General features: G+C 42.2%; 1 long non-coding RNA gene across 1 annotated transcript; it reads left to right on the top strand.

Moving 5' to 3' along the window:
* Positions 1 to 3,074: 3,074 nt before the first annotated feature.
* LOC121584212 lies at positions 3,075 to 5,916 on the top strand. The gene is made up of 3 exons (XR_006003682.1): positions 3,075 to 3,578; positions 4,103 to 4,173; positions 5,728 to 5,916. It is a non-coding gene; the product is annotated as an uncharacterized LOC121584212 (long non-coding RNA).
* The last annotated feature ends 7,366 nt before the right edge of the window (positions 5,917 to 13,282 follow it).

Raw genomic sequence — 13,282 nt, 5'->3', positions numbered from 1 at the left:
GTAGTGTGTTACTGATGGTAGGCTTTGTTACTTTGGTCCCAGCTCTCTGCAGGTCATTCACTAGGTCCCCCCGTGTGGTTCTGGGATTTTTGCTCACCGTTCTTGTGATCATTTTGACCCCACGGGGTGAGATCTTGCGTGGAGCCCCAGATCGAGGGAGATTATCAGTGGTCTTGTATGTCTTCCATTTCCTAATAATTGCTCCCACAGTTGATTTCTTCAAACCAAGCTGCTTACCTATTGCAGATTCAGTCTTCCCAGCCTGGTGCAGGTCTACAATTTTGTTTCTGGTGTCCTTTGACAGCTCTTTGGTCTTGGCCATAGTGGAGTTTGGAGTGTGACTGTATGAGGTTGTGGACAGGTGTCTTTTATACTGATAACAAGTTCAAACAGGTGCCATTAATACAGGTAATGAGTGGAGGACAGAGGAGCCTCTTAAAGAAGAAGTTACAGGTCTGTGAGAACCAGAAATCTTGCTTGTTTGTAGGTGACCAATTACTTATTTTCCACCATAATTTGCAAATAAATTCATTAAAAATCCTACAATGTGATTTTCTGGATTTCTTTTCTCGATTTGTCTGTCATAGTTGATGTGTACCTATGATGAACATTACAGGCCTCTCTCATCTTTTTAAGTGGGAGAACTTGCACAATTGGTGGCTGACTAAATACTTTTTTTTCCCCACTGTAGATTGCAAAATAGTTGGGAAGAGATTTTTGATATACCAATTCCATGGTACAGGGTTTATGAACTGATACGCAAAACGACGCCGGATTCAAAACTTAAATTATTATACAAAATTCTTGCAACCAATAGAATGTTATTTATATGGGGGATACAACCTTCCCAGCTCTGCAGATTTTGCTGCAAAGAGACAGAATCATTAGATCATTTGTTTTGGTACTGTCCATATGTAGCTTGTTTTTGGTCACAGGTCCAGGACTGGCTGAAGAATTGCAATATTTACCTGGAGCTAACCCTGCAGATAACACTACTGGGTGATCTGAAAAGTCATAGTCAATCGATCAATAATATAATAATACTTTTAGCCAAAATGTTTATTTTCAATTTACAATCTGTAGAAACAATGAGAATAGAAAGGTTCAGAAATTTTGTAAAACATCACAGCACAATTGAAAAATATATGGCAAATAGAAATCCAATATGGATGGTGTTAAGAGATAGATGGGAGGGGTTGAATGGAGTTGAAAGTTGGGACTAATAACAACTAATAACAACAAGATAACTAATGTAAAACATACTGTGTCAGTAAAACGTATATAGGTTATAGGTTAAGAACTTTTGTGAAAGAGCACAGTTTGAAAGACATGGCAAATAGAAATCAAACCGGATGGACATCAGAAATAGATGGGAGAGGTTGAGGATAGAGGAAGGACAGGAGTAAAAACAAACAAAATAGAACTATTGTAAAATAGACCTATATAGTATGCATAAGCTGGAAGTAGAGGCCTAAGCGTTGTTGTTCACTAGTTTACTCCAATTAGGGGAGGGGTGGTAGGGTCAGAAAGTAATAAAGGAAAATATATAAAAAATATATAAAAAATATATGTATGTATGTATGTATGTATGTATATATATGTATATATATATATATATTTGCAAAAACATATATGGGGGATTGGAAGTGATGCAGACAATTACATTGATGGAAGCTACAATCTATCTGCAATATTAAAGCTGATCAACCCCCCCCCCAAAAAAATAAATAATAATAATAATAAAAATAATAAAAAATATAGTTGTTGTGATATTTAAAAATGTCTCTCTGATTGGTGTTAATAAAGGTAAATTAATAATGTAACAACCGTGACGACTACAGTAGCACTACAGTAGTTATGTCCCTTTATAAAAAGATACGCTCAATCAAGCAAATGGTAGTCGTCACTCTCCACAAGAGGGAGCCATCATGCAACTCTATGGCAAATGTCAAATGAAACCTTTCACAGGATACTGTAATAATATGCCATTTAGCAGATGCTTTTATCCAAAGCGCCTTACAGTCATGTGTGCATACATTTTTACCTATGGGTGGTCCCGGGGATCGAACCCACTACCCTGGCATTACAAGCGCCATGCTCTACCAATTGAGCTACAGAGGATCAGTTAGAAAGAATATAACCAGGGGCAGACTTAGTGAGTTGGAGGCCCCAGGCAGAGGCCAGTCTGAGGGGTCATATTAGTGTGTAGAACAACCGTTCAGACTCTACAGACGTTTTTGTAAGACGACTGGTTTTCATGATGTCTCCTGGTCTGACAAACACCGCTGTAGCTCTGCCCCCTTCCACTGGTTGTCATGAAAACAAAAATGGAAGGTTAGGCATAAGCTTATCAGCGTGGTTAAGGTAAGGATTAGGTTTAAAATCAGATTTTAAGAAGATACATTATAGAAATAGGCAGGGTTTAGCCATAATTATGACTTTGTGGCTGTGGTAACTAGTGGCGACCCCTTTCCAAGGCCGACATCGGCGGATGCGGTGGATTGAGACGCAGCCCATGTTTAAAAACAGATCTCTCTAGCTTAAACAGACATATTTTTATGGGGATTTTTTTATTACTTATTGATTATGCCTCGAGCGGAGCATGGGGGGGCCTCAAGTGGAGACATATTTATTTGTAATTTTTTTTGCCCAGCTCACGAGGCCCCTTGATGATGTGAGGCCTGAGGCAATTGCCTCTTCTGCTTAATGGTAAGTCCGCCAGTGAGTATAGTTCGAAGACATCTCCCAGAGGAATCATACACTGTTAATAAATACTATAGCCTTTTAAGAGATGGTCAAAAGAGAGGGGAGTGCTTGTGAAAATGTATAGTCAGGGCCAAATGGTGCTTTAACTTCATTGTTTATTCATCCATGAATCAGCATGTGTAGACGGATGTGTGCCTAGTTTCCTACAGTCCCAAGTGTTCCTTTGATGGGTGGTATGTTTAACTGAACCTCATTGATCTGTTGATGCCTGTATAGATATTGTGGTTTCCTTATGTCCTGTGTGTTCTCTACTGTGTTTCAGCTAGCTGTAGCTGTTCTATATGGGGCCTATAAGAATAGCCATTCATTAATGGGCATTTAGTCACACTTCCTGGCCTGCACTTTGTCAGGGTTCACAGGGTAAATTAGGTCCAAAATTGATCTCAGAATGGTGATTCATTTAATAAATAAATTCAACATTGAAGGCTGTCATTGGAATTTGAAAACGGAATTCACTTAGCACCTAAAATCACAGGGATTGACACGAGAGGGGTTTAACAATTGATTATCATCTGAGTTAAACAAATAAAATATATTAATTGCATAGCATTTTACATTGAATCTTTCTGGTATCAGTTATTCTTGCAGTAAGATGCTCCTGTGTGTTGTGGCTTTAGCTCTGCCTGACCTTTAATCTGTATTTCAAGGGACACACTGCTGATTGGGAAAGAGCACCCTCTGTCACGCTCAAGAGCCGGGGATTTCACGGTCTGCTTCAGGTCATTGAACTGACATCTGTGTCCAGTGGGTGATTTGTCTTCTTTTAATTCACGTAAAACAGAGCAAGAGCACTGACTGTAGGCAGCCAGCAGGTGAGTTCAGAGTGACACTGTGTACTACATGATCTAACAAGGCCAGAGGGCTTATATACTATTATAAACTGGGTGGTTCGAACCCTGAATGCTGATTGGCTGACATCCGTGGTATATCAGACCATACACCATGGGTATGACAAAACATTAATTTTTACTGCTCTAATTACATTTAAGTCATTTAGCAGACACTCTTATCCAGAGCGACTTACAGTTAGTGAGTGCATACATTATTTTTCTATTTTCTTCATACTGGCCCCCTGTGGGAATCGAACCCACAACCGGCCAGCTACGACAGAGCCTGGATTCGAACCAAGATCTCTAGTGGCACAGCGATGCAGTGCCTTAGACCACTGCGCCACTCGCCAGTTTATAATAGCAACAAGGCACATCGGGGGTTTGTGGTATATTGGCCATATACCATACCCCCTAGGGCCTTATTGCTTAAATACACTTTGGGTCTCCTCTGCTCTTCAACCCTTCAGCACAGGGTATAACTATATTTTCTGCTCCCAATTTCACAGGGGCCTGCCCACTTCCCACCCTGGGGAATGTCCAGCTGACAGACAGACAGCCGCTGAGAAAAGGCACTGGGGTAAGTTGATGGAAACATGCTGATGGAAACAAATTATGGCCGAACTGCCGTGAGTAAAGTTATCCAACTTGTATCACTAATCAAGCCTTTTACATGACCTATAGTAGAGCACATCCAAATGTATTTGTCACATGCTTCGTAAACAACAGGTGTAGACTAACAGTGAAATGCTTACTTTTACAGTATGTGGAAATTGTTTTCCCACATACTGTAAAGGTGCCATTTACCAATATTGTTTAAAATATAGTTTAAGTTAACAGGGAGTCAAGGACAAACTTGTGTGACTTCCCACTGATTGTTTCCTTAACCCACCATGCCATGCTTATCAAACAATGTAGATCACGTAGACCCCACACAGCTTTTAGCATGATACGTGTTTCCACTGATGCTGTGCCTGACATGGAAGATGTCTGTGGGTGTCTAAGCTTTGGACCGTGAATTTCAGTTAACCTTCAGTGCACTAAATAACTACAGTAGCATGCGATGGGTGTACACACGCACACTCATGCGCGCGTGTGCACACACACACACACACACACACACACCCATGCAAGGCAGGACAGCAACAGCATATATCATGGTCGACCAGAGTTAGAATCCTGCAGGCCTGATTATAATGGTAGACCACTGTTCTGTTTCTCCCTCATGTGTTGTGGTGTAACACTGGGGCTTATACTCTAGCGTGATGAATGAGTCTCCACAGACAGAGCCACAGTCCAGTTAAACAGGTCCATGTTGTGCAGGGTGGAGCTGAACTAGCGTGTCTTTCCTAATAAATCAAGATGTTGAAGTGTAGTCCATCTGCTTCTACTCTGTTTGAGGCCCAAATGGCACTCTATTCCCTATATATAGAGAATAGGTTACCATCAATCAGTTTACCATCAATTGCAGTGTGCCTTCATGTCAGTCTTTGGTTCTCATAAATATGCTGATTATTCCCTACAAACACATGCAATTCTCTAAAGTATTGAATCACAGAGTGCACAATGAATAAAAACCCTTCTGCTGGTAGAGCACAAAGGCAATGGTAAAATTAACTGCAGCCCAAATGGCACCCTAATTCTCTTTATAGTGCAGCACTTTTGACCAGTGGTACTTTCTGGTCAAAAGTAGTGCACTATATAAGGAATAGGGTGCAATTTGAGATGCATTCATTGAGTTAGTATAGGTTTATTCACAATGAAACATTCCATTTATCAACTAATCAATAGATACAAATCATCTACAACATTTGATAACAATTCAAGCCATAACTCCACCAATAGCATGTATGACTTCCAGGCAGAACGTGATGTTCTGGTGACATACATAAAATGGGATTGAAAGGTGGCAGAGCCACATATTCTCTTTTCGTGTCTTTACAAGCTGTCACATTTTATCACCCACAATTCTTTATTGCCTATTCAGAGAGGCCTCCCAGAATATGGAGAACAGGGAGAGGGGTATAAAATAGAGTACTGCTTTCCCAGATCGCATTGTAAGAAATAATTTCAGCATGCGTTTGATTTCGCAGTGAATGAATGCCAAGTTATCTTGTTTTCCTTCTCCTCCTAGGTGTCTTTGAAGGGACTGTGCCACCAAATACCTGAAGACCTGTCACAATGATAAGTATGACCTTGTGTTGTCTCTCAGCTGCTGCTGTTGCTGCTTACAGTAAGAGTTGGGGGCTGGTAGAAGTGTGTGTGTGTGTCACACCCTGATCTGTTTCACCTGTCTTGTGCTTGTCTCCACCCCCCACCAGGTGTCTCCTAATTATCCCCATTATCCCCTGTGTATTTATACCAGTGTTTTCTGTTTGTCTGTTGCCAGTTCGTCTTGTCTCGTCAAGCCTACCAGTGTTTTTTCCGTGCTCCTGTTTTCTAGTCCTCCCGGTTCCGACCATTTCTGCCTGACCTGACTCTGACCCTGAGCCCGCCTGCCATACCATTCTGCCTGCCCTGACCTCGAGCCTGCCTGCCGTCCTGTACCTATTTGACTCTGACCTGGTTTACGAACTTCTGCCTGTCCTCAACCTGCCTCTTGCCTGCCCCTTGTCTATTAATAAATATCAGTAACTCAAACCATCTGCCTCCTGTGTCTGCATCTGGGTCTCATCCTGTGTCGTTATAGTGTGTGTGTGTGTGTGTGTGTGCGTGTGTGTGTGCGTCTACATATCTCTGTGTGTGACTATATGCGTGCGTTTGTTTGCTCATGCTGGCAGCTGTTCAGTCAATGTACAGCTTAACTCAGAAGTATCCTAAAGCAGTGGAAAGGACGGAAACTGTCCCAAGTGTGCTTATGTGCATGAAAGTATTTAAGCATATTTATGTATGAGTACCTATTTTTAGCCTTAACTTTCTCTCATGTAAGGTGCTGAATGGTGCTTTGAGGTTGTTGTAATTCAATGTATTAAATGACAGGCAGCACCAGAGTAATATAAATCGAGAGTTGGGTAAATGCGCTTTCTATCCAAACATTCCGAGAGCGCGACTTTCTACCTCCATAACCGTTGCTAAGGGATAATTGACGCTTCCGCATTGTGCTGTTTATTTCTGATATTTTTCTAAACCAATGAAGATGCACAGTCTAAGCAGATATGCAATTTGTTGACACCACAACACAGTACAGACTTGGATACACATTATCTAGCTAATCAATAAAAACGTCTGTTAAATTCACTATTCTGTTTTGCTTGTTTACAGCAGGTCATTTCATAGGGAACTGTTGTAGGCACTCTCGTATTGTTACAGCACCAACATTTCATGAATAAAGGCGTAAACATGACGTCCGTTCTAAAACCTGGCCCAACTCTCTTAATATATGGCTCTAGGCAGCACCATTGGTTCCTTAGCAAAGTACACCATGCTAATGCTAATATGCACCATTAAAACTGCCTTAGTCAATGCATTCTGTTTCTACAGTATATCTGTGGAATTTGCTAAACTTGTAAGGGCGGTTTTTGAGGACATAGATTAAGCCTAGTCCTGTACTAAAAGCATGCTCAGTGGAGATTCTCCATTGAAAGTGCTTTTTAGTCCAGTACTAGGCTTAATTTGAGTCCGGGAAACTGGCCTGTAATGTTCTCACACGTCCCTCGACTAATCGAAGCTGAGTGCACCACGGTGACCTAATAAAACGCATGGCTTTTGTCTGACCCAGCATGGGGAGAAATGGAAAGTAAAGCAGACAGAGGTTGCAATAGTGGTCTTGAGTACATAACCTTGGGCTGTACTGTAGCCTACACAGGGCTGGCAGCAGCACACATTCACAAAGCCCTAGTAACAAAGGGGCTTGGAGCTTCATACTATACAGTGAGCTACCTACCCCCAATGACTAAACAGATCCCCTGGGAGCGGGAGAGAGGATAGACGAGAGAAGCAGGGCATTGCTGAGGCATCTGAGACAGCAGAGCCAGAGATGGGTTAGGCCAGACTGGCTTATCTACCGGTGGGCAGAGGAAGCAGAGGCTCCCGCATCACCAGTGACTACACAAAGACAGTGGTCTGGGGACGTCATAGCTGTAGACTGTATAGGGAATGATATGCTACAGCTCTCTCCATTTCATCCAGAAACGGACTGGCCATAGGGCAGTTTGGGCAAATGCCAGATGGTCTGGTCCATTTTTAACCTAGTGGGCTGGTCTAAATTGGGAGGTTTTGCCATAAAAATAGTTTTTGCGCAGAATTATCATTATTTACTAATAATGGGGGCCTCAAGGAAAGAAATGGGCCAGTGTGTTAGAAATGCCCATGCCGATTTCTGGTCCCTGAAACTCTAATCTCATGCCTCTGTTTCCCCTCTTCAGAGAAATATTGTGCTTCATATCAATCAAATAAAGCTAATACAGCATGTATTAAATTCCCAGGGCGTTTATGCCTGTTCAAAACTATTCTGTAGGATGAGATTAAATATTGACATGGACCTCAATGAAAGGTTCATGAAATAATACGGTACAGAAAATGATTATATTATGTGCAACAACACATTGTCATATAATTGCAAAGTGAAGAGTAATTGCAAAATATACTACTTTGATAATCCATACAATTTAAATCAAGAGAACTCTCAAGAAAGGGCTTAATAATAAACCAAGCAGGCGGGCGCAAGAGAGTGAGCGTGTCCAGCCATCTTTATTCTTCCCCCACTAAGTATTTCTGTCCATTGACCAAGGAGCTCTGTGTAGAATATAAATTAGCTTTACTACATTGATTTAGTAATCTAATGGAAAAGACCGAAAGGGAGGAACTGTGCTGGGAACTGAGGCTGGGATTGGGATGTGATCCGCCTCACTGGTCAACACTGGTGACTTATTGTGCTCTGGGTGAAAGCTATCCGTATCTGAGAGTCACTGGTCTAAAAACTCTTAGAAAAAAAGGTGCTATCTAGAACCTAAAAAGGTTCTTTGGCTGTCCCAATAGGAGAACCATTTGAAAAACCGTTGTTGGTTCCAGGTACAACCCTTTTGGTTCCAAGTAAAACCGTTTTTGGTTCCACGTAGAACCCTTTCCACAGAGGGTTCTACATGGAACCCAAAATGGTTCTACCTGGAACCAAAAAGGCATTTACCTGAAACCAAAAAGGGTTTTCCTATGGGGACAGCCGAAGAACCCTTTTGGAGCTCTTTTCTCTAAGAGTGAAGGAGACATGACACACTTCACTATCAGACCTCAGATCCCCTCATTCTCCTGGCATCTAGGGGAATGAGGATGCATCTCAAATGGTACTCTATTCCCATACTAGTGTGCGTCCCAAATGGCACCCTACTCCCTTCCTAGTGCACTGCTTTTGTAAGTAGTGCACTATGAAGGGAGTAGTGTGCCATTTGGGATGCACTTCTAGAATCTAGAACCCCCTTTTCTGGATCTGAATTTTTAAATGAAGGAACCATTGACTTTCATGGTCTCTCAAACTTTTTATAATGTTGGTGTGTTGAGAAATTAAATTACATACAATATGATTGATGGCTGCATCCTGCGTTTCACATAAACAAGGAAACACTACCTTAAAACATACCGAGAAGAGAGGCCTTTTCTACATAGCGGAGGTAAACGCTTCAAGAGTGGCGCAGCGGTCTAAGGCACTGCAGTGCTTGAGACGTCACTACAGATCCAGGTTCGATCCCAGGCTGTGTTGCAGCCGGCCGCTACCGGGAGACCCATGAGGCGACCGGGTTAGGGGAGGGTTTGGCCGGCCGGGATGTCCTTGTCCCATCGCGCTCTAGTGACTCCTGTGGCGGGCCGGGCGCATGCAGGTGGACACGGTCGCTAGTTGTACTGTGTTTCCTCCGAGACATTGGTGCGGCTGGCGTCCGGGTTAAGCGTGCAGTACGGCTTGGCGGGGTCGTGTTTCAGAGGACGCATGGCTCTCGACCTTCGGGAGTTGCAGCGATGGGACAAGACTGTAACTAGAAAAAGGGGTGGATTTTTTTTTTTTTAAACGCTTCGAGGTCGAATGCAAAGTGAGCCATTCACTGATGTATGAGAGGTGAAATGATTTTGACTGTATCCAGGCAGACCTGTTGTTGAAGGAATAAGGGCAAAAGTTGATGTTTCTAAAACCTACTGCCCATATTCCCCTGTTACTGCATCAGTAGAACTCATATTTCATCTGTCATGCACTGTCACTTCTCTCACTGTCAAGCTATTCCCAAAGTCCTGCCTCCCCCTCTCTCTCGCGCTCAGGCTCTCTCTGTCTCTCTTCATTCTCTCTCTTTTAGCGAAGGTGGGGGAGGGAATACAAGTGCCTCCTATATTTGAATTATAATGTCACTTTGTTATGGTTCGGTCAGCACAGTTTGTTTTGTCCATTCTTGATATATTTCTGAGGGAAATATATCAAACAGACATAACACAATTTACCAAGGCAAATGGAACAATGTTTTCCAATAAAAATCTAACACTATTCGTTGGTAGGGAGCTGAATATTTTGCATGATATGTACCCCCTCCTGAGAACTCAGGGCTGCTGGTGCTAAAGAGAATGTCACAAACAAATATGGAGGTTGCTCTGATTTTGATATAATGAGCGTTGGGGCTCCACTGGGCTACAATATTATGGGTAAAGGAAGAGAAAGAGGGTGATTTCCACATCCTAAAATTTAGAATATTGGTGCTGGGCAAAAAATATATAATACTGAGATAAAGGAATGAGATGCCCGCACACATAATATTGCTGTGCTCCACAGTGTTTGATTCCTGCACCCAAATTGACACAAAATACCTAGGTCCTCCTCTTGCAGTCTCTCCTCAATGTAAAACAAACAGTATTCATGAAAAAATGGAGGCTAAACTTGTAGGATATAGACCATCCAAAAATGCCTGGAAACCGATAAACATCTTATCTTATGAACTACTATTACTATCCGAGAGAAGTACAGATGATTTTCCTTTTTCATGTAAAACACACAGTGTTGGAAGACAGAATTTCTGTCCAGGCAGAGTCTTACAGCTGGGATTCTCCCCTTCCTCTCAGGGTTACAGTGAGTTGGGTGGCAGTGGTTGCCACGGGCTACTAGGCAGGGATTGAGTGATGGTGACATTCACTCCTTTCTTGTGGCCATTCATGCAAAAATGGCATAAACCAAAACAGTGTGTCAGACTCAGCCACACAGAGCAACTCTGAATGCGGAGTGACATGGCAGCCTGTGACAACAAAGTGCCCCATGTTCTTGTTGTTGTGTGTTTCTTTTATGTTTACTGACATCAGCCTGCCATAGACCCATCTGCTTCTTTCTCTGTGTAGTTAAGTGCTCCCTAATGATGACCGAGTGAAAATCTCCACTGTAACAGGGCTTGTATCCTAAATGGCACTCTATTTCCCATAGTGCACTACTTTTGACCAGAGCCCTGGTCAAAAGTAGTGCACTATAAAGGGAATAAGGTGCCATTTGGGATGTATACATTTGAAGTCGGAAGTTTACATACACTTAGGTTGGAGTCATTAAAACTATTTTTTCTCCCACTACACAAATGTCTTGTTAACAAACTATAGTTTTGGCAATTCGGTTAGGACATCTACTTTGTGCATGACACAAGTCATTTTTCCAACAATTGTTTACAGACATATTATTTCACTTATAATTGACTGTATCACAATTCCAGAAGTTTACATACACTAAGTTGACTGTGCCTATAAACAGCTTGGAAATTTCCAGAAAATGATGTCATGGCTTTAGAAGCTTCTGATAGGCTAATTGACATCATTTGAGTCAATTGGAGGTGTAACTGTGGATGTGTTTCAAGGCCTACCTTCAAACTCAGTGCCTCTTTGCTTGACATCATGGGAAAATCAAAAGAAATCAGCCAATACCTCAGAAAAACAATTGTAGACCTCCACAAGTCTGGTTCATTCTTGGGAGCAATTTCCAAACGCCTGAAGGTACCACGTTCATCTGTACAAACAATAGTACGCAAGTATAAACACCATGGGACCACGTTCTGTCTCCTAGAGATGAACGTAGTTTGGTGTGAAAAGTGCAAATCAATCCTAGAACAACAGCAAAGGACCTTGTGAAGATGCTGGAGGAAACAGGTACAAAAGTATCTAAATCCACAGTAAAACAAGTCCTATATCGACATAACCTGAAAGGCCGCTCAGCAAGGAAGAAGCCGTGGTCCTCTGTAGCTCAGCTGGTAGAGCACGGCGCTTGTAACGCCAAGGTAGTGGGTTCGATCCCCGGGACCACCCATACACAAAAAAAATGTATACACGCATGACTGTAAGTCGCTTTGGATAAAAGCATCTGCTAAATGGCATATTATTATTATAAGCCACTGCTCCAAAACCGCCACAAAAAAGCCAGACTACGGTTTGCAACTGCACATGGGGACAAAGATCGTACTTTTTGGAGAAATGTCCTCTGGTCTGATGAAACAAAAATAGAACTGTTTGGCCATAATGACCAGCATTATGTTTGGAGGAAAAAGGGCGTGGCTTGCAAGCCGAAGAACACCATCCCAACTGTGAAGCACGGGGGTGGCAGCATCATGCTGTGGGGGTGCTTTGCTGCAGGAGGGACTGGTGCACTTCACAAAATAGATGGCATCATGAGGAAGGAAAATTATGTGGATATATTGAAGCAACATCTCAAGACATCAGTCAGGAAGTTAAAGCTTGGTCACAAATGGGTCTTCCAAATGGACAATGACCCCAAGCATCCTTCCAAAGTCGTGGCAAAATGGCTTAAGGACAACAAAGTCAAGGTATTGGAGTGGCCATCACAAAACCCTGACCTCAATCCTATAGAACATTTGTGGGCAGAACTGAAAAAGCGTGTGCGAGCAAGGAGGCCTACAAACCTGACTCAGTTACACCAGCTCTGTCAGGAGGAATGTGCCAAAATTCACCCAACTTATTGTGGGAAGCTTGTGGAAGGCTACCCGAAACGTTTGACCCAAGTTAAACAATTAAAATTTTTAGTGGAATTAAATGTCAGGATTTGTGAAAAACTGAGTTGAAATGTATTTGGCTAAGGTGTATGTAAACTTCCGACTTCAACTGTACATGGATTCAGGGAAGCCTTTTGTGTATTTTGTATAGTAGTTTCCTCAAGGAACCCCATAATGGTTTTATTTAATGAAATGTAACATTGCGATGTCTGGATGTGAATGTGTTGGTAATCTTTGCACCTAGAGATGTCGGATCTTAACTTGATCACCCTTATGTTGCAGAGAATTTTCCTGATGCATCAGGAAATTCAAATGAGCCTTGTGAGTGGCTGAACATGAGCAGTTCTTTTTCTCTCCATGCGGGGGCAGTCGAGTTATTGGGATTAGGGTTTGCTATCAAAATTATGTTCTCACTTGCTCGCTCAAATGCTAGGCCTAGGTCCTATTAATGCAACATTCAAATATACAGAAATGTATCCGAAATTGAGCCATAATCATCAACAAGTTTTATATAGCTCAATAGCACAAGATTGATATTGGTCTCCAATAGACTACAACATACAAGTGTCTAGTTTATCCTAAGGTTACGAATAAACTCAAAATTGCGTTCAATCGTGGCCTGGCAGTTAGTGCCGCTGCCTGCAGCACCCACATATAGGTCTACCGTGTTGGCGTGGGTTCGATTCTGGCCCATGCCCTTCTGGCATTGGCCAGATTGACTTGAGTAGTTACAAATTTCAAATA

The sequence above is a fragment of the Coregonus clupeaformis genome, chromosome 16 (genome assembly GCF_020615455.1).
Source record: "Coregonus clupeaformis isolate EN_2021a chromosome 16, ASM2061545v1, whole genome shotgun sequence".
Lineage (NCBI taxonomy): Eukaryota > Metazoa > Chordata > Actinopteri > Salmoniformes > Salmonidae > Coregonus > Coregonus clupeaformis.
The sequence above is the reverse complement of the archived record's forward strand: the minus strand, read 5'-3'. Positions and strand labels throughout refer to the sequence as shown.